Source organism: Papio anubis, chromosome 1 (assembly GCF_008728515.1).
Source record: "Papio anubis isolate 15944 chromosome 1, Panubis1.0, whole genome shotgun sequence".
Lineage (NCBI taxonomy): Eukaryota > Metazoa > Chordata > Mammalia > Primates > Cercopithecidae > Papio > Papio anubis.
The window spans coordinates 51,892,973-51,915,423 of record NC_044976.1 but is presented as its reverse complement, the minus strand read 5'-3'; the positions used below and the strand labels follow the sequence as shown (position 1 = coordinate 51,915,423).

The 22,451-nt window shown below is 43.1% G+C and overlaps 1 pseudogene across 3 annotated transcripts; it reads left to right on the top strand.

The window, feature by feature from the left end:
• Window positions 1-264: 264 nt before the first annotated feature.
• Window positions 265-21,537, top strand: LOC101019091 (annotated as a pseudogene). 3 transcript variants are annotated; one of them, XR_002523604.2, is made up of 4 exons: window positions 325-570; window positions 1,222-1,943; window positions 17,036-17,170; window positions 21,416-21,537. The product of XR_002523604.2 is annotated as a phosphate carrier protein, mitochondrial pseudogene, transcript variant X1 (transcript). The 3 variants fall into 3 exon arrangements; XR_002523611.1 differs by lacking the exon at window positions 1,222-1,943 and having other exon boundaries at window positions 265-570; window positions 16,979-17,170; XR_648337.4 differs by lacking the exon at window positions 1,222-1,943 and having other exon boundaries at window positions 279-570.
• The last annotated feature ends 914 nt before the right edge of the window (window positions 21,538-22,451 follow it).

The following is a 22,451-nucleotide window of genomic DNA, read 5'->3' as shown; positions in this document are numbered from 1 at the left end:
TTATACCTGGGGTCACTTAGTTCTTATTTTTTGGGCCAGTGAAACTGTAAGCTTCCCAAAAGACGAGGGTTTTTGACTCACTTTCGTATCCTCCAAAATCAGTAGTCAATGAAAAGAAAATACCTGATAAGTGAAAATAATCAGCACCCCTCCTAAATTCAGTGAGTGTCCCCATGCTTCCTAGGCTCCCACTACAACCGTTGTTGGGAGACAGGAGTAGTGTGTGAGCTGGGGGAAACTGTCACCTACCTACCAGGTGAGATCGTTATGTATCCGGAAGCCACTGGCTCTCTCTGCCCATTCGCACCGTGGAACGCCACTGCCATGGAGATGACTATTCCTCTAAACCGGCGTAGTTGGGTGAGGACTCCACAAAGGCCTCTCAGGAAGGCAACAGTGCATGGCGACTCTTCACCCCTTCGTCCACCTCCTCATCTACGTACTCGCCTATTCCTGTGTTTACTCGTGTTTGTACTTGTTGGTTTATTTTCTTCGCATTTTTGTAGAGGACTAGGCAGCCGAGCTGGACCAAAGTCACGAGGGTAGTGAAGGCCCGGTCCACCGTCCAAGGTGAGCTCTGGGACTACTGACCACTGGCCCAGGCGCAGCGGGGCCGGGGTTCCTGCAGCTACCAGGAGCCCATTGACCTGAAGGGGCAAAGGGGCGGGGCGTGCTGGAGGGGAAGGGGCGGGGCAACACCGCCTACTTAAACTGTCTGGTCACACCGCGGACTGCGCAGGCGCGGGATGAAGCGTTGTGGTCCCGCCGGGATGCCCTCGCCTGCACCGTTGGGGGGCTCACCAGGGAGGTTCACGATGCCCCGCCCCGCCCCGCGACCCCTGAGGGAATGCGCCTGGAGGGGAGGAAGGCAGGGTCGGCCTGCACCCAGCGCAGCCATGGATGACCCCCCTGCGACCGCCAAGTGCTGCAGGCGAGAAGCGTGGGCCAAGGCGGCTGCAGGCCCTGGGCAGCGGCTGCGGAGGCGGCCAGCGTGGAGTACGGCTCGGCCCGGTACCTGCTGCTGTGCGGCCTGGGCGGGATGCTGAGCTGCAGCTGACACACACGGCCATCGTGTCCCTGGACCTAGTCAAGTGCCGCTTGCAGGTGAACCCCGGCTGGTAAAAGGGCGTCCTCAGCGGCTTCGGTGTGACGATGCGCAGCGACTGACTACGCGGCCTGGCTCGCGGCTGGGCCCTGACCTTCTTCGGCTACTCCTTGCAGGGCTTCAAGTTCGGCCTTTACGAGGTCTTCAAGATCCGCTACGCGGAGGCCCTGGGCCCAGAGAAGGCCTACGCGTGGAGAATCCGCCTGTACCTGGTCGCCTGGGCCTGCGCCGAGTTCTTCGCCGACCTCTCGCTGGCGCCGGTGGAGGCGGTGAAGGTCCGCGTGCAGACGCGACTGGGCTACGCCGGCACCCTGCGAGCCACGGCGCCCAGGATGTAGGGCGAGGAGGGCCTGTGGGCCTTCTGCAAGGGCGTGGCGCCGCTGTGGCTGCGGCAGATCCCCTACACCATGAGGAAGTTCGCCTGCTTCGAGCGCACGGTGGAGGTGCTCTACAGGTACGCCGTGCTCAAGCCCCAGAGCCAGTGCACCAAGGCTGAGCAGCTGGGCATCACCTTCGTGGCCAGCTACATCGCCGGCGTTTTCTGCGCCGTGGTGTCCCATCCCGCCGACTCTGTGGTGTCTGTGCTGAACAAGGAGAAGGGCAGCACGGCTCTGGGCGTCCTGCGAAGACTGGGGTTCGCGGACGTGTGGAAGGGCCTCTTTGCGCTCATCGGCCTCTTTGCGCACATCCTCATGGTTCGCACCCTCGCGGCCCTGCAGTGGTTCATCTGCTACCTGGTCAAGGTGTATCCCAAGCTGCCTCGCCCTCCCGTGGCGCAAGCGCCCGAACCCCTGAAGAAGAAAAAGTAGGCGTGGAGTTCTGAACTGCTCTAGCCACAGTGGGTACAGATTTCCATCAAGTGGGGAGTCGCGTGCAAACAATACTAGTGTGTAAGATGTTCACATTTTGGGTAGAGGTTACTTAATATGCAGTCTGAGTTCTCTTTAAATGACTGCTTCTTTTTGGCAATTCAAGAGGATTTGCAAACCTTTCGTTTGAGGGTTTGAACCATTATCTTTGGGGAGTTGGCATGGTTGCTTTAACTCAATAGTTTTTCAGCAATTAAAAGGAAAAATTCTTAACAGGAAGTAATGTTAGGTAGTTTTGGGTCTCTAGGTGTTACCTCCTTTGATTCGCCCTTTCTGTAGAGATTATCCAAGCATAACTACTGAATAGCCTGCAAATGAGGTTTTAAGGTCAGCACAACTATATGGATGGGGAACAAAGTGAGATTCTGGTACATGGTGTTCATCTCAATAGAAATCGGGCACCTATTGAATAGATGAAGGACTCATCGCATATTTCCTGTTCATATCCATTACAGGTAAAAATTATTAAAAGTTAAATTGTGACTTATACTGCCTTGTAACTTAGAATGTATTCACTGTTTTCAAAGAGACATGAGAAGATCTGCATTTTCTCCTTTTTCTTTGTCCCTTCTCTTCCTAATGTTGCTGATTAGAACATAGCTCTCTCCAGGAAGTGCTACAATTGGATCAATGTGGAAAGCCGGAAAGAGATGAAGGGCAGTCTCTGGGAATAAATATGTAAAGAAAAGCCTCTGTTCTCCAAAGATTTCTTTTGTATAACTCAGCTTTCAACAGCCATACATCCAAAGAAGACCATACCACCCTGACATTAAAAAAAAAAAAAAAAAGGAAGAAAAAACCCCAAATCCTGCAAATTCCAACTACTGTCTATTGAATATTAAAGAATGGTTTTGGTGACTTTGGAGGGAAAATCTCACTTTAAGTGTAATAAATACTCTTCACTTAATTTGGTAGATGTTTCAGTGATCTTTACAATGGTTGAGATTCATAAACTTTAATGAAATTATAAAGCATGTTTTTGATTCTTTGTAGCCTTCACATCTCTGATTGGGGAAATTTTACAATCAGTGAAATTCCGTGAATTAGAAATGTTTGTAAAATGTGAATAAGAAACAAACTTCAATAAGGCATTTGATATAACTTACCAAAGTGTAACATGATTGCCTTAAAAACTTGTATTAAATTAGACTACAAACTTAGAATATGTTAATGTTTAAGCTTTGTAATAGTAAACTGTTCAGCAGTTAACGGAAGTTTAAAAGTGTCTAAATTTAAGTATGTCTGAACTGTCTTGAATAATAAAGAGATGAAGAAAAAAGTCGACTTTTGAATGAGATGGAATGAAATTTATTAATATTTAATGCTTCTATTTAGCATATGATTGGGAAGGAACATTAGCTATTGTTAAGACACTTCAGTTAAATACATTTCTGTCTATTGTCTTCTAAAATGTAGGAAGTTTCTTTGGTAAACAATTTTTAAGTAAAGTACTTTTAGTAATATAATTTTGGAAATTGCTGCAAAATCTATGGATTTCAAGATAGTAAGAGACCACTTGTTCTGGTTTGTGGTATTTCATGATTGTTCCATTGATAACACCAGATAATTTTTGTAATATATATGGTATATGTTTAGAGAAGTATAATCTAAGGAGAACCAGATGGCATGATTCTGGTAGTTATGAACATGGTCAAGAAGATGGGTTTATTGGCCAGGGAGGTGGCTCACACCTGTAATCGCAACAGCTTAGGAGGCCATGGAGGGAGAATCGCTTGAGGCCAGGAGTTCAAGACCAGCCTGGCCAACATTGTGAGAATCCCTAGCTACTTGGGAGACTGAGGTAGAAAGATCACTTGAGACCAGGAGTTTGAGATTACAGGATTTTGAGGCTAGGATCATGCCACTGCACTCCAGCATGAGTGAAGAGCAAAATAATTTACTTAGTTCGGGTCAGCAGTTTTCATATTCAGTTCCTGTACATTCCATTCCCTACTCCCCCTCCCCCCCGCTTTATTGGTTTTTTTTGGTGGCTTACAAATGTCTGTGTGAATAAATAGGGGAGGAATAGCTGATAATAGAGAATAAAGATAATTTAAGTAAGATAACAAGAATTCAGAATCATTAAGGTTTTTCCTAGTTATTATTTCTTTGGAACAATTTAAATTTTTATTCAATGTTTTACCTTGCCTGTGTAGGAGACCAGAATATGCTGCCCCAAAATATGAAGGATTGTTGAACAGAACAGAAGAAGCAAATGCAGGAAAGCTCTCTGCCCTCTCCTTATTTTCCAAAGAGCAGGGCATAGATTTACAAAGACAAAAAGTACCTTGCCCACCCTCCTGCCAGAGAGAACAAACATTAACCACTGAAAACAACTTTAGACCCTTATAGGTATGGAGATGTTACTAGAGCAATCTGTATTAACAAGCTTTACTAACTAGCCTTTATGTGCCATTTATTGCCTTCCCCCAAGGTGCTGTCCCTAAAGGCTCAAAAGTCCTTTTCCTAAAATTTCTCTAAATATTTGTTGTTCTTTTTTTTTTTTTGAGACAGGGTCTCTGTCACCCAGGTGGGAGTGCAGTGGTGCAATCACAGCTCACTGCAGCCTTGACCTCCTTGGTCTCAGGTGATTGAGCCTGAGCCCGCCTCAGCCTCCTGAGTAACTGGGACTACAGGCACACACCACCATGCCCAGCTAGTGTGTGTGTGGGGGCGGAGAGGGGTTGAGACGGGGTTTTTCCACGTGTGTGTGTGTGTGTGTGTGTGTGTGTTGGTGGAGATGGGGTTTTTGCATGTTCCCATGTTCCCCAGGCTGGTCTTGAACTCCTGGGCTCAAGTGATCTGCTCACCTTGACCTCCCAAAGTGCTGGGATTACAGATGTGAGCCACCATGCCCATCCTGCTGTTCTTTGTTGAAGATGCTATATAAACTGAAATTCAAAGCCACCTCTTTGAGAACTACTCATTCTCTATATCTCATGTATATGTGAAATATACATGTTAATAAGCTTCTCTTTTTCTCTTGTTAATTTGTCTTTTGTAACAGGTTAACTCCAACTAAGAACCTATGGGGGTTATTCTTCCCTCACACCTATAGTTAGCATTCTCTGTGAAATCATCCATATCTTATTAGAGTAATAAAAGCCATAGTATACATCTGGTATTGTTAGGCATTTCATACTCATTTTCTCATATAATCACTGTCACGCATGTCCATGTAAGAGACCACCAACAGGCCTTGTGTGAGAAATAAAGCTTTTTAATCACCTGGGTGCAGGTTGGCTGAGTCCAAAAAAGGAGTCAGCAAAAGGAGATAGGGGTGGGGCAGTTTTATAGGATTTGGGTAGGTAGTGGAATGTTACAGTTAAAAGGGGTTGTTCTCTTGCGGGCAGGGGCCGGGTGGGTCGCAAGGTGCTCAGTGGGGAGCTCCGGAGACTTATAGTCCAGAAGAAGGAATATCACAAGGTAATGTCATTAGTTAAGGCAGGAACCAGCCATTTTCACTTCTTTTGTGGTTCTTTGGTTGCCTCAGGCCACCTGGATGTATGCATGCATGCTTGGGCTCAGAGGCCTGACATTCCTGTCTTCCACTGTAAGAGTTACCCAAAGCATCTGTGATGGTTCAGGCGGCTTCCGAGGAGATCGGGTAGTGTGAGTCTTCAGTCGCTAAGCTGAGAAGATCTGGGAAGGAGTCAGTCAGAGAGCCTTGGGCCAGAGTTCCAGGGCTCTGGGAGTGGCTGCCCGGAGAGTTGGACAGTCCGATTTTCAGTGGGGTCCCACACGGATGGGACACGTCTTAGGAGGAATCCCGGGCTGTGGGCATTCCTTGGACCAGTGGCCAGATTTCTGGCACTTGAAGCGAGATCCTGAGGGAGGAGGTCTTGGAGGAATGCCTGGCTGCTGTGGTTTAGGTATTTTGAAGTTCTTGTGTACTGGAGATGTGGCTGGAGTTTCTCTTGCAGTGGAGGCAAGTAATTCAACTCAGAAATACGTTGCCACTTGGCTGCCTCTATTATTCTACACCTTGAAGGCAAGGTTAATTAAGTCCTGTTGTGGGGTTTGAGGGCTAGAATCTAATTTTTGGAGCTTTTTCTAATGTCAGGAGCGGATTGGATAATAAAATGCACATTGAGAATAAGACAGCCTTCTGGCCCTTCTGTGTCTAGGGCAGTAAAGTGTCAAAGGGTTGTTGCCAAACAAGCCATGAACTGGGCTGGGTTTTTATATTTGATGAAAAAGAGCCTAAACGCTAACTGATTTAGTTTGACTAAAGAAGAAGGAGTATTAACCTTGACTATGCCTTCAGCTCCAACCACCTCTCTAAGAGGAAATTGTTGGGCAGGTTGGGTAGGGCTAGTGATGGAACAAAACTGTAAGCCGGACTGGGTGTGAGGAGGGGAGGTGATAGAAGGATTACAGGGTGGGGGAGTGGAGGCTGAGGAAGAATTGAGACCTGGCTCGGCCTGGCGAGGAGCAGCCTGGGGAAGAGGGGAGAGGCTAGATGGGTCTGTAGAAAAGGAGGATTCAAAGGACTCAGAGCTTGGGGTGGAGACTGAAGGAACAGACAAGAGAGAAAGAAGAAAGATTTGGGACAAGTCGCATTGGGAGCAGAGACTAGGGAGGGACTGATGTGTAAAAGAATGCCTGGACATCAGGCACCTCAGACCATTTGCCCATTTTTTGAAAAAAATTATCTAGATCTTGTAGGATGGACAAATGCAAAAGTGCCGTTTTCTGGCTATTTGGAGTCATTACTCCAAGTTTGTACTGGGGCCAAGCGGTGTTGCAGAAGAAAATAAGACGCTTAGGTTTCAGATCAGGTGGAAGTTGAAGAGGTTTTAACTTTTTTAAAACTAAGTCCAAGGGAGAAGAAGGAGGAATGGAGGGAAGAAGATTGCCCATAGTAAAATGGTAAGTTTAGAGAAAAGAGAGGGTAGAGACACGGAGAGAGAGGGGGTGGTACTTGCCACCAAGGTGAAGGATCAAGGCAGGCATCCCTGCAGTGATCAGACACCTCTGAAATGTGGGTGAATAATCAGACAGGCGTCCCCGCAGTTATTAAACACCAAGGGAAGACTGTCTTCCCAAGTCGGTGACCAGCGCTGAAATTTTGAGTTCACAGATAAAACGCGTCTCCTCTGTCTCTACCAGAAAGGGAAAGGAACCAAAATTAAGGCAGGGAGAGATTGAAGTGTGGAGGGATAGCGAGAGAGGTTGGAGAAGAGAGTGAAACGACCACTTACCCGATTTGAAATTGGTGAGATGTTCCTTGGACTGGTTGGTCTGAGGACCCGAGGTCGCAGGTGGATCTCCTCACCGAGTGAGGGCAAGGACAGGGGACTGGTCTCCCAAAGGAGTCCTCCTGTTCCTGGTCTTCAGCACAAAATGTCAAGCGTGTCCATGTGAAGACAGTCCACCAACAGGATTTGTGTGAGCAATAAAACTTTTTAATCACCTGGGTGCAGGCGGGCTGAGTCTGAAAAAGGAGTCAGCCTGCCTGTACCCAGGTGATTAAAAAGCTTTATTGTTCACATAAAAGTCTGTTGGTGGACTCTCTTCACATGGACGTGCTTGACAATCACAATTCTTGTTTCTATATGAAACTAAGACTCAGATGCTAGATAGCTTGCTCAAAGTCATGTAGCTAATGAGTGATATAGTCTGAATCAAAGTCCACATGTTCTTCATTACTCCAGCTCAGCACCTTATTAGAACTAATGACTATCATTTTCTTAAATTGTTTTTCATAGTACCCTGAACTTATTTCTTAAAAAAAAATTAAGGCTGGGTGCCATGGTGCAGGCTTGTAATCCCTGCACTTTGCGAATCTGAGGTAGGTAGACCACTTGAGCCCAGGAGTTCGAGACCATCCTGGGCAACATGGCAATACCCCATCTCTACCAAAAAAAAAAAAAAAATTAGCCAGGTATGGTGATGCATGGTTGTAGTCCCAGTTACTCAGAAGGCTCAGGTGGCTGAGGTGGGAGGATCCCCCATCTCAAAAAAATATATATTTGTATGTACTATAAAGCTTTCCTCATTTCGCACCAATGAGGAGTTTGCAGTGTGTCTCAATTGTGGAAAACCTATGGCAAAATTATCTAGAAATAAACTGCAAAATAGTCAATATTTAATTTAATATTTAAGTCATTTGCTCACCAGGTCAGTGCCTCAGTTCTAACTTGAAGGGACTGATCATAAATGCAGCACTTTTGTGTGTGTGTGTGTGTGTGTGTGTATGTATGCGTGTGTGTGGTATTGCAGTTTCAATGAAAGCCTTCATCACAATTTTTTCCTCTAATCTTAGTTCTTACAGCTAAGGAAGCTATATCAGGTTATTTATCTTTTCCCCCAGGTGGTGATTAAAGTAGCTTTCTCAAGTATATGAAATTAATTTTATGATAGCTGTAATCTCATCCATTGATCTGTCCTTTGAGAAGTGAATAAAGGAAGTAGGTAAAATCTTGAAAAACAAAGGTCATATTTACATGTTAATACCACATGATAAAGATGAGAAGAAATCAAAGTGTTAATGTTATGAGTACATTTCCTTGCTGTACAAGTATGTCTTTAGAAAGTCTTTCTTTTGAGCCTTTGGAAGGCAAAATAATCACTGAAGTCAGATCACATTTTGATAGGCAGTCATTCAATTATGGTATGCTTGTTTTTTGTGGTCTTGAAGATCAATTATTTTTTAAATCATGAGCAAAGAACCATTTGAAAGGAAATGTAAATTTTAATATCACTTAGGAGACTTTGTCTTGGTTTCCTGAATTCTACTATTTGGGTGGATGGCGTGAATACGGTAGGTATTAACGATGTGATTATGACCACATTTGTGTTTATGTGTGTGTGTGTGTGTGTGTGTGTGTGTGTGTGTGTGTGTTTCAGTTAGTATATTTTGAGAGCCTCAGTGATAGGGTATCCAAAATTTCAGCAGCATTGTGGTAAATATGCTCATGCCCCAGTCTAAAACACTACCAGTCAATATCCACCATGTGCTAGGCAAAAAGGTTTTGTGATTAGCATAATACACAGACTGTTCCCTTGGGGATCTTACAGTTTAGTGGGAAAAATACATTATGTAGGGGCAAAGGGGAAAACCTCTTCACTCTCTTGAGTTTCACTGAAAAATCAACTCATAAAAGGCAGATTAATAAGTGAAAAGGCATCCAATTTATTAACATGTGCACAGAGTACATCAGAATGATTACCCAGTACCCCAGTGGGGTGCAGAAACTTTTATGCCATCTTGAGGTTACAGAAAGAACGGGGGCCCGGATTGCGGCAAATCAGGTTATGGCAGCATACACACATACACACTAAAAGGCTATGGGAGGAAAAGAAGAGAAGGCCTGACTAGCAGAGGTGGTCTTGTTATGTAGATGAAATTCCACAGGTAGTAGCCCTCAGAGAGAATAGATGGTGTTTCTTTCAGACCTTTAGAGGTGTCAGACTCTTTTTCCTAGATCCAGACAAAGGAAAGCCTGGCTGCATCAATGTAAATTCTCTACAGATGTAAATCTCCCCCACAAAAGACAACTTTACATGCCTACTTCTGTTTGCTGGCTCTCTGACAACCATCTCAAAATATGTCAAAGAAATATATTTTGGGGTAAAATATTTTTATTTCCTTCAGTCCCTACGTTGAAACCTTAAAAAATTTCACATATTAAAAGCCAAGCCAATAGCTTAGGAGAGATTTGGCTTCGAAGTTATTAGGTACTGATGGACAAAGGAGTGGAAAAACAAATTGGGATAAACAGAAAAAAGTAAATTTCAGTGTATCGTTCTATATCTTCTTGAATCAGTCTCACCCCTGAGAATATATCAGTTTGGTTAAACAGTTGTGACCTATTCCAGGAGGTGGGATTACAGATTGGCTCTCTCTATATGATGCAGGCAAACAGATCTTTAATACGAAGCATTTCTATAGAAACAGAAGAAAAACAAAGGTTAATGACTGGAGTAGTCTATAGACAAGCTTTTCAAGAGTCTCTGAAGCATCTTCAGATTGCAGTGGCGACTTCGGATTGCAGTTCAAATCAGGTGTTTAAGTGAACTTTTTCAGTCGTCCATACTTCAACAAGCATGAAATCTGTTTATATGTAATTTGCTTTGATTTCTCTGAAGTTTAAGTTGTCTAGCTTCAGTTTGCAGGGCCTTAAGAAAAGCACAATTTTAATGATTTCTAATGATTTCAAGTCAGAAAAATGGAAAAAAAAATTGAAAATGTTAGTTTGGAGACATATAGCCAGGAAGGAATTCAGAATTCAGTCCAAATTTTAGGAAAATAATAAAAACTCAAAAACAATGGACAAAGCTAGAATCTAATAATATGTGTCCTACGGTTCTCTTTTGAAACATAATTTTTCTCTCTGCAGTCCCCTATTTTTACCAAAGACAAATCATAGTAAGATAAATTTATTTGCAAAATAAGTTTTAGTCTTGGCTGGGTGCTCATGCCTGTAATCCCAGCATTTTGGGAGGCCAAGGCAGGTGGATCAAAAGGTCAGGAGATCGAGACCATCTTCGCCATCTTCGCCAACATGGTGAAACCCCATCTCTACTAAAATACAAAAAACTAGCTGGGAGTGGTGGCACGTGCCTGTAGTCCCAGCTACTTGGGAGACTGAGGCAGGGGAATCTCATGAACCCGAGAAGCAGAGATTGCAGTGAGCTGAGATCACGCCACTGCATTCCAGCCTGGCAACAGAGCGAGACTCTGTCCCCTGCCCCCCAAAAAATTTAGTCTTATTATTCTTGGACTGATTATTTGCATAAAATGTAGCAATAATAGTGATTGGCCATAGCGGCTGTTTTAAAATCAGAATTTCCGATTAGACTTTTAAAATCCTCAAGGCTAGGAAGCCAAGCCAGGGATTTGCCATTAGACTGTGCTTGTGGTACCTGTATGAATTGGGTGCATTCCTCTTTCTTTGAGGTTCCAAAATAACTTGAGTTTCATAGGCCTGTCAGAAAGTTACATTTTTTACTTAACACAAGTTAGAAACCTTATGAAATCTCATAGATAAGGTACCAGGCCAGTCTTTCCAAAGAGCCTATTATTAGCTTTATAAAGTCAACCTCTGTTTCTCAAAGCAATCTGATCGTACTGGAAAATATGCCACTCCAGTCAAAGCCTTAGTAAAATAACCAACCTCTGATGTGCCCTGTTACAAAAGAAAACAGATTCATATTGAACTTACACAAATAACTATATTGCCATAAAATAAAAATACTCACATATGATTTCCAAATTCTGGAGAAATCAGAAAGATAAATGCTTCAAATTTGCTCACAAAGGTATACTTTACCTAATAATTGTAAGCTATAAATAGCTCAAAAGAAAAAAAAACATTTTCTTGATTCTGGAAAACAAAACATAAAAAGAATCAATAACCAAACACACAAACAAACAAAAAACAACAACAACAACCCAAAATCTTTTTTGTTTTAAAGAAGTCATAAAAACTATTTCAGTTCTTTATTAGTTTAGTTCTATTTAATGAATTCTTATTCCACTTGATGTTGAGCTAGCAATCTTTTGTCTTTTTTCTGTTTTTTTTTGTTTTTTTTTTTTGAGATGGAGTCTTGCTCTGTCACCCAGGGTAGAGTGCAGTGGCACGATCTCAGCTCACTGCAACTTCTGCCCCCTGGGTTCAAGTGATTCTCTTGTCTCAGCCTCCGTAGTAGCTGGGATTACAGGCATCCACCACCACGCCTGGTTAATTTTTGTATTTTTAGTAGAGATGGGGTTTCACCATGTTGGCCAGGTTGCTCTTGAACTCTTGACCTCAGGTGATCCACCCTCCTTAGCCTCCCAAAGCACTGGGATTACAGGTGTGATCCACCACACCCAGCCTGAGCTAGCAATTGTCATGAGCATATCAACCTTTTAATTATAGGGTTGGAAGTTTTTAGCCAGTTCAATAATATAATCTCTAAAGTTGTCAGAAACCTGTATTCAAGAGTATTTGTGAGAGTCCTTTCCATTAATTCGTTGAAAAAGAGCAAATTTTGGACCATAGCTGACTAAACCAGTTTTTGAGAAGAGTCAAAGTAAAACAATAATTGTCTGGATGACAAAAGTCTAGAATAGCCGTGGTCGAAGATATAATTGACAAGGAAATTTGGTTATTTTTGTGGCATTTAACATAGTAATCATAATTATTACTGATAACATATACTAAGACATATGAGAATTTTAGTAGTCGCATACAATTTTGGAACATATATTAAAACACATTTATATAAATATAACCCAAATAAAGTTAAACACTATCTCTTATTTGACAATGCTTCACATATGATTTTAACATACCAAGCAAGTCTAATATGTCTCTCTTAGAGTTTCAGGGTCCCTAATATCCAAAAAGTTAGTTTGAGGTCAAGAAGATTGAATTTAGAATATGGAATTTTGATTCTGGAAAGTTTGTCAAATACCAAAGATTTAAAACTCTTGTTCAAAATAGGATCATGGGTCACTGGAAAATGATAGTTATTCATTTAGCCAAAGTGATAGTTCAGAGATTTCAAAAAGCAAAACCTTTCACTCTTTAATAGAGAGGAGACTCAGTTTCCCAAGTAATCATAAGACCTAATAAAGACACCATGAGGCAAACTGAATCTGTCTTTTCTGTTACCCCTTTATGTCTTTTTTTGCAGTTTACTCAAAGGTAAACAAAAATATTTTCCTATCTCTTATTAATACTACACAAAAATCTTGTTCAAAAGAGAAGACCAAATTCTACCTTTGTATCAGTGTGTTATTAAAATTAAAGCCAATCTTAATAAACCTTGTGAACAAGTCTATCCAATCTCAATCAGTTTTGACCACAAGATAAGGTTTCCATAAACCTTTCACAACCTCTTACAATATTCCCATTCTCTCTCTTTCCCCAACTTTCTATATCTGTTCTTTTTGTTCCTTCAATTTAAAACAACTTTTTAAAATCTCAAAGCTAGACAAAATTACTTTTCTTTTAACAAAAACTACATTCTCATGGCTTTTTATAACCTTTTAGAAACAAAAACACAGCTCTTTTCTTCTGTGTCTTCACTAGAATTGCCCTTAATATCTCATTCACAGTAACCCACGCATTTCTATCCTGCACCTCTAAATTCTTTCAGCCTTTACACATTATTTACTTCCAAAGCCACTTTCACATCTTCATGTATTTGTTATAGTGACAGCCTGTCTCTGGTACTAATTTCCTGTTTTAGTCTGTTTTGTGCTAGTTTAACACAAATACAACAGACTGGATGATTTATAAACAGTAGAGGTTTATTTGGCTCACAGTTCTGCAGGCTGGGAAGTCCAAGAGCATGGTGCTGCTATCTGACAGAGGTCTTCATACTGTGTCACTCCACTGAGGAAGGTGGAAGAGCAAGAGAGGGAGACAGTGGCAAGAGAGGGCCAAATTTGCTTTTATAACAAATCCACTCTTGGAATAACAAACCCACTATAACAATAATGACATTAATTTATGAGGGCTCTGCCCTCATGACCTAATCACCTCTTAAAGATCCCACCTCTCAACAGTGTTGCATTGAGGATTAAGTTTCCAATGCCAGAGCTTTGGGTGACACTTTCAAACCATAGCAAGAAGTGATTATTTAATGGACATGAAGGATTTTTCCAGGGTGATAAAAATAGTTTTGAAAGTAGAGAGAGGTGATGATGGAACAGCATTCTAAATCCACTAAATGCTGCTTAATTGTACACTTTAAAACAGTTACTTGTATGTCATATGAATTTCACCTCCATAAAAATAATCATGAAACACTTTTTCATAGTAGCCCTAAAAGAGAAACAACTCAAATGTCTATCAACTAATGAATGGATAAAAATGTTGCTTATCTACACAATGGAATATTTTTGCCACAAAAAGGAATAAATTACTATTTGCCATAAATAGAAATAAAGTACATGCTACAACATGGATGCATCTTGAAATCATTACTCTAAGTGAAAGAAGTTAGACACAAAAAGCCATATATTGTATGATTTCATTTATATGAAATGTCCAGATTAGGCAACCCATACAAACTGAAAGTACATTGGTGCCAGGGGCTGGAGTGGTGGGTGAGGGTGGGAGAGAGGAATGGGGAGTGACTGTTAATGGATAAAGGGTTTCTTTTAGGGGTGATAAAAGTATTCTGGAATTAGTGGTGATGGTGCACAATTTTGTCAATATACTAAAAACCACTGAATTGAACACTTTAAAAGAATGAATTTCATGGTATATGAATTCTATTCAACAAATCTATTATAAAACATTATGGGACTATGAAAAGCACCTGAAATATTTCTTTCTAAAAGTACAGCCCTTACCTCGAGCTTCAAATATCAAGTTAAGACCATAGCTGCTAAAGTAAACATTAAATTTCTTAAAAACAAGTTGAAAACAATCTATCATGTTGTAAAGAGTAGAAATTGCCTCCAAGGAATCAATGCTATCTTAGTCTCTAGTGAAGCAGGGATCACTGATTTTGGGAAATCACAATGTGAAAAGTTGTGCTACCACTAATTTTGCTTTTTATTGTAAAGGAGGAAAGAGGAAATACGTCTATAGCACATAAGAAAATCTCAATTAATCAAAATGTTCAGTAGTTGGTGGTTTTATTCAATTAACTGCAATCTAACTAGAAAAACCCTCTGGGTTCCAATTATTCGTGAATTTTTGTCTGTATGTTTGATTATTTCTTTTTTATAACAAATATGCTGGATATGATTACTAATTCAGAGATCTGCAAAGCCTTATGGCCATAAGTTATAAAAATCAATGCTTGTTATATAGCACCATAGGCACAGAAAGTGTAGGACTTTTGAATGGATGTACACTAACCTTAGACATAAGTGGATAAGGACATGAGTATGTGCATATATTTATTCCCCAGTGTTAATTTTTAATCTTGTCATTTGCCTCTTTGGTAAAACATAGAGTGATGAAAAAAAAATCTGGTTACTTTGAGATTATTTATTGAGTATCTACTATATTACCTCTATAGTAATAGAGGTATTACTTCTTACTTCTGTTATACTAGATACTTTCACATGTTATCTTATTGTTTTCTTTTTTTGTGTTCCAGTAGGTTGTATTTAAAAAATCAATACTTTCATGTAAACTATATGTGGTCCTGTGATACCATGGTGATTCGAAATAGTAGACTATATCTGCGGAAATTATAATCCTAAATTATATTCATATATGTCAGTGTATCTATTGTTCTGCCATAAAGAAATAAAACATGTTTTTAGAAAATTCTAGTAAAATTTAGTATTCTAGAAAGATATTTTGTGGGTTGAAAGAACCCTGCCCCTTCACAAGGCTGGGAATTCACATACACATAATTGTTAGGCTCCAGACATGAATCGGAGCTGCTGACAGGGTGATTGTCGGTTTGTGAGAGGGGAGATGGAAACCTGGCAAAGAACCCCAGTCCTTTCCTGGCCAATAGCTTGTGTGCTCTGGCAGCGGTTGCAGCTCACTCCCTGAGATGAGGATTTGTCACTGTAATCAATGTCTTAGACCTCAAGGTCTCCCTAGCACCCCTTCACCAGGAATATAAAGGTGGTTTTTGTCATGCTAAATCAGTACCATTCGTCTTATCTGTGTTGTGCTTTGGAACTTTTGCTCTTTTAAATCATTACCTATGTTTGATCAGTTTTGTTACTATTTATAGCAACCATTTACTGTGTCAGATATTGTCCTAAGTACTTTATATACAATGTACGGTTTATTACAACCATCTTATGAAGTTGGTATTTGTATAAGTTACTGTGTGTGTGTGTATGCACGCGTGTGTGTGGCTGTAAGCAACAGAAAACCCAATACACAACAGGTTAAACCATAAAAACATTCACTCTTAACAAGAAACCTGGAGATGGATGGACATTTGGTTCAACAGATCAGCATTGTCCCCAGGGACTCCGGCTCTTTCAGGCCTTTCGCTATGCTGTCTTTAGTGTGTCCATGATGTTTCTTCTCGTGTTCATAAGACGGCTGCCACAGCACCAGACATCATGTCCCGACGGCAGCATGCAGAATGGGAAGCAAGAGGGCAAAGGCAAATGGGCTTTCTTTTTTCTTTCTTTCCTTTTTTTTTTTTAGGTGGGGTCTCTTTCTCTTGCCCAGGCTGGAATGCAGTGGTGTGATCTCGGCTCACTGCAACCTCTTCCTCTGAGGTCCAAGCCATTCTCCTGCCTCAGCCTCCCGAGTAGCTGGGATTGCAAGTGCACACCACCATGCCCGGCTAATTTTTGTATTTTTGGTAGAGACGGGGTTTCACCATGTTGGCCAGGGTGGTCTCAAACTTCTGATCTCAGGTGGTCCATCTGCCTAGGTCTCCCAAAGTGCTGGGATTTCAGGCGTGAACCACTGCACCCCTCCCAAATGGGCTTTCTCTTCATGTATCTCTCTTATCAGAGAGGAAAATCTTTCTCAGAAGCTTCTAGCATATTACCCCTTCAGCCTCATTGGGCGGAATTTGATGACAAGCCTTCCATAGAGGCTGTAAGCCAATCACTGGCATATAGAAATGGAGTACTTAGATCAATTCAGCTCCTCTGCTGGGATCAGGAACACTGTGACCTGAACAAAACTAAGATCTGTTGTCATTCATTGAAGGAGATGGAAATGGCTATTAGATAGGCAACCAGGGTCCGCCCTGCATTATTTTCCCAATTTCACAGGTGAGGAAACTAAGGCTCAGAGAGATTAGTAAGGTCAAACTGGAAGGACAAAACCAAGATTTACAACAGATCCGTCTGCCTCCAAAACAGTTTGCTGTCACATTACTTGCTTTAGCCTGGAACTTGCTATAAGGCAGAGTTACTATAAATCACATCAAAAGAAATTTATTACTGAAAGTGTCAGAAAAACTGCTTTTTAACAGTGACTAATACATAATTAGGTCTCAAAGCTGGGACTCTTTGGACAATGATGGATTCATGAATAACAGGAAACTAGGTGAGAAAAAACACCAAGACAAAGAAGTATCTTAAAAGAAAGTAAATGTTTATAATCTTTTTTGGCAGGCATCTGCAGTCTTTTAATTCTGCATCTTCTGCTCCCCCCTCCACTTGACTTTCCAGAAATGGCCAATTTCTTTCAAATGCTGTATACTGGAATCCAAAGGACTCATCAGATGAACACATTTCAGAGCCACTACCAATTTTTTTTTCTTAAGCAAAGCATCAAGCCTCTGATTTGCCGCTGATAAATTCTCTGTAAGTAGCATTATAATTAAGCACACACAAACCATTCTGTGTTTCTGAGAATACAGCTGGGCTGGCACTGAATTGGTGATAGCGTGTAGGCACCGAGTGGGAGGGGCCCATTGCATCTCAACAGCCATGTACCGTCTTTGTTCTGAGACCAATCCGTCTCTCTCCTTGACACCCTCTGAATCACAGGCCATTGCCCATTCACCCCATGTCTGTCATGGAGCTCGTTTATGGGGCACCTTCACTGAGCCTTGAGACTGTGGCCGTCCTGCTTCTAGGCTCTGGTCAGAGAATATGCCAGGAAAGCAAAGTACAACATGACTTCCTCTCTCAGCATGACTTCCTCCCACCTCCCAACAAGCTGGTGGAAGAAAAACCCAGTGGTGTGCAGCAAAACTGGGAAAAGAGAGAGGCAGCTCGGGGCGGGGGTGGCAGGAAAGGGCTGAGCAGTCAGTCAGGCTTCCAAACCTGGTTTCACCGCCCTGGCTTGCAAGGCTTTGGCAAGGTACATTACCTTGACATGCCTCAGTTTCCTCCTATGTAAATGGGGAACCACAACACCAACCTTGAAGACTAATTGTGAGAATAAGCAATCATCTATGTAAAACACATGGGATATCATAAATGCTCAATATATTATAGCACTTATTATTACCAGCCTCTCAGTAAAAAGTTGACAGGCCGTTAGCACGGAACATTTAGCGCGTGTTGTTATTGTGGTTGTTCTTGGATATCTACAGGATATAGTTGCTTTAAGTTTTAATGCATCATAAAATCCATAACCCTTTCTTGGAAATTCAGCACATAGGAAAGTGAAAAGTAAGTAGCCTGGGAGAGTTGTGTGTATAGAAGTCAACAGTGGCAACCCTGTCTCCCCCCCGGCTTCTATGCAAACAGTTTCTTTTACAAATGTGTTTTTGGTATGCAAATCACTCTATGCAGATTTCTGTGTGTGCAAAATACAGCATAGAAAAATGGCCTTCTTGCCAAGGAAGACAGGAGATGCTGGCTGCCGTCAAATGAAATAGCAGTAAATTTTAGATTTCTTTTCCTACTGCTCTTTCTAACAATGTATGGGGCGAGCATATTTTTGGCACGTTATACTCAACTATTTTGGCTTTAGATTGTGTGTTCTTGTGATAAAAGTGTGGTTATTGAAGCATGTAACTAATTTTTGAAGCCGTAATCATGTTTAGTGGTATTTAATTTAGAATTTCACAACAGCGTGCCACCTCAGGTTAGTTCTAAAATCACAGATGGCTTTGCATGTAAGGTTAGGCTGCTAGTGTCTGCGTACTTCCTACTTTTCTGTAAAGACTAGAGCTTATTAAGGGATTTAATGTCATATTTTGGAACATGTTTTCTCCCTAATTAATGTATGGCTTAGTAAGTGAAAATAATACATTTAATATTAAAATCCTCCTTTTCTTTTGGTGCACATTGAAAGCTGGCACATAATTCACAAGGCAATATTTTACCAGCCAGGCAGAATAAGAAGACATCTCTTTTAGGGTGTTCCTTGCCATTTCCAATGCCTTTTCCCATTGGTTCTTCTGTGAGCTAATGGAAGGAAGTGAGAAACAAACTTTGTCTAAGGTCACTTGTCATAGAAGTCCTGTCAATTGTCAATTCCCAGGCCTGGGTTTTTGTTTTCCTCAATCATATGCAAGAAACATAGCACCTGTAAACCAGTGGCCCGAAACCACACTTTCTCTCTCTCCTCTTCTTTTTCTCTTTCCACCCAAGCATTTTTTGCTTGTTTTGGATGTTTCGAACTTGCCAAATGAGCCACTCGTTAATTTTACAAAATCAATGTTTAATTTGAAGGCATTTTTCAAAACAAAGTATGCAGCCTGAGAGAGAGTGCCAAGCATGGCTTGCTCTTATTGGACATCATCGATTGTTGGAGAGAGGATGGAGGAGAGTGTCTCCGTTGACTCACTCATGCTGACCTGCATTCATTCACTCACTCCACACCCTGCTTCCTAGGTGTCAGGCACTGCCCTAGGCCAGGAACACAAGGAGGAAAGTAGACCCAACCATAGAGGAGTTCACTGTCTCCCAGAGGGCAGGTGTGTAGACAAGGCACACTGGCATTGATGCCCCAACAGAAGTACGTACCAGGTGTGAAGGGGTGCAAAGGTGGGGTGGTTAACTCCATCACACTTGTAGTCAGGAAACGCTCTGTGGAGGAGTTTCACGTGAGCAGGTGCTCTCCAGATGGGCAGTTGTAGGTGGGAAAGGAGCACTGGAGGCCGCGGAGCAGTGAGCACACGGGCACAGCAGCCTGAACCCGCACACCATGGGGAGCTTTTTCAGTGGAGAAATTTCTTTGGGCTAAGAACAGAGATGGGGGAAAGTGTGGGAAATATTCCCAACGTGTTCCCCTTTTATATTTCCACGCACTATCCATGGTAGGTCACCTTATGGCTGGTCCAAATTATTGCCACATCCAATAACTGGTCTTCTTGCCTCCAACTTCTTCCTCCCTGACACAGAAGAACACTCCCAAGGCCCCTGTGCTGCATTGCACTCCCACAGGGGAGCTACTGTGGGCAAAATTAAGTGCCTCACCCCAGAGGCTATGAGGCCTGTCAATGCGTGGCTCCTCCTGGCCACTGGCATGGGACGTTTTCCACGCACTGCCTAAACCTCACACGGCCTCTCAGGTCCCCGCCCCCTCCCCTCCTCTGCCCATGTCCGTCCCACTGGCCAGCCCATCTGCCCCTCCCTTGATCTTCACTTCAGCCCTTCAGGATTCCGCTCGGGCCCCCTTTGTCCGGCTGGGATGAGTTCCATCCCCCTGTCTGCCAACATATATCAGGGAATAAATAAAGGCTTTAGAGTCTCAAGATGTGGGTTCCAATCCTGGCTCAGGCTTTAGACAAGTTTTTGAAACTTAGTTCCCAACAGCGGAAGATGACTGCCTCCCTTGCACAGTTGTCCTAGGATGAGTAGAGCATATTCGCATCAGTCTTCAGACGTTGCAGTTGTTACAGTTATTATAATTTAGCCTCTGTGTGAAATTCAGGTCATGGTAACTACCTTTCTAAGGTATGAGGATCATATAAACTGATGGGCATGAAACATTTGTAAACGGAAAGCCCTTGGATAAAGTTTATTATTATTTGTATCTCTATCGGCATATTCATTCATTCATATTTTTGTTCATCCATCCATTCACTCATTTAACATTTGCTAAATTCCCAATAGCTGCTACATGTAAAGCCCAGCGGGGAGGTTAGAAAGATGAGTTTGAAATACCTCAAAAGAGCTCATAGCCTCATGGGCGAATCAGACAGGGAGGCAGTCAAGTCTCAACCCAGGAGGGGAACCCTGCAGCAAGTTGGGAGCTGTGGGAAGTGGGGGCTTAGGGCTTAGGGATGAGTTCCAGAAGAACAGCCCTGTTCTTGGATCTGGAAGGATGGGGCGGGGAAGGGCATGACAGCTGGAGGGAACTGTGTTGGTCATTCAATATGGGCCAGAGGTGTGAGACAGCTTTTGGGAGTCAGGAAACTGCAACATCAGACTGAGGATCAAAGCTTCTGGGGCTGAGTTAGGGGGAAGGAGAGTGGACGTGAGGCGGGACGCACCTGAGAGGTGGTGGCAGGACCAGAGGTCAGAAAGGTAGACTGGGCCCGAGGGTGAAGGTTCCAGGTGCCTGTGTGCTCAGGAGGTGGGAGGACCCTGTGGCCCCAGTCAGGCTGCAACTCCTTTGAAGGCAGAGAGGTTCTGAGTCATCTTTCTATTCCCACAATGCTCACCAGCACTCTCACCACCGTGCAGTCTGGAGAATCCAGAGGGGAGACATGTGATAGGCAGTTCTGAAGATGAGTAAGCAGAGCCATCCCCAGCTGCCACCCCAGGCTGTGCCTCACTGCACCCCATCACCCACCCCTCACGCCACCAAGGGGTGCAGTGGACTGTTTTTACCAGGGAGCTGCACCATCCATATGACAATAATATAAGTCAACAGGATGCTACAGAATTTGACTTTCAGTAAATTTTGCTGAAATGCACTTAGTTATAAAGAAGGGCAGTCCATCTGCCAAAACGCTTTTGAAGTAGTCAGGAAATGATTCACTGTAAAGATTAGGCTTTGAAAACACGTCTGTGGGACAAGGCCGACAAGCGTGCAGGTGTTATAAGAAACACTAAGTTATTGACTAGAAAATGGGCAATAAGGTATATGAGGATTAACTGTCAGAGGCTGAGGGTTAATGACCTTTTCTTTTATTGCATGTGGAGAAATAAGCGCTTGGAACAGAAAGGAGCTCTACCCAACTACCCGGAATGCAGGCGGGCCTGGGACTATGTGACTACCTCCCTCTAAGTGAGGTTTGGAAAATAAACACTTGAAAGTCTGCCCAGATTGTTGTCATCTTATTAATCTAACAAAGAGACTCAGTGGCTGCCTCAACCAGGGGGATCAGTGTTTACTATGTAATTTGCAACAAGCTGATAAACACACCCCGGCCCCACGTGAAGAAAAATCTCATGCTCCCTGCGGGGAAAGCAGTCGGCAGAGAAACAGTAACCGAGGATTAGAAACCAAAAAGGCCACGCCTTAGGTTCCGGGCCACCTCCCCTGCCCCCTGGCCTGCCAGCCCCCTGCCATCTCCAAGTTCAGAGGTGTCGTGTGTGGCTTCTCCTGGTCTCTCTCTCCTAGGATCTGTCAGATGCTCTGGCCCTTTCCAATGGCCGGGCTGCCCGTGGACAAGGAGCTCCCTGTGTGGAATTTCTGCCTTGGGGTCTTTCTGTGGGGTCTGGGGCCATTCTCCATTTTGTAGTGGAATTTAGGCCTGTCTTCTGAGCTGACCCTTCTGGCTGGTCTGAGGGCATTCCAGAGGGCAGTGGTGTTGGACAGCAGTGTTAAGCATGGCTTTACTTGGAGCTCTTGGTTGCGTTCCACAGGGCAGCCTCTGGTGATGCAGCAGAAATAGAATTTATTGGAAGAGCAGCGGGCAGGAGCTGGGGCGGTTATGCCAAGTTAGCACAGGGACAGTCTGCTGTCCTGCCACACTGGCCACAGCCACCCTTCCCCACGCGGCCACCAGCCCTGCAAAGCATCTCCAAGAGGGGTCCCGGCACCTTTGTCTCGGTCCCTCAGGATCAAAGTCCTAAGCCTCCCCGAGGCCCATCTTCTGCCTCCGTCATGCAGGGACCCCCACAGAAGGAAAGACATTTGGATGCTGGGTAGGTTAAGAGATGAAAAAGAGCCACTTCACTCCTCTGAATCACCATGCCTAACATTTACTGAGTGTTTTGCCATGCACTTTAAATG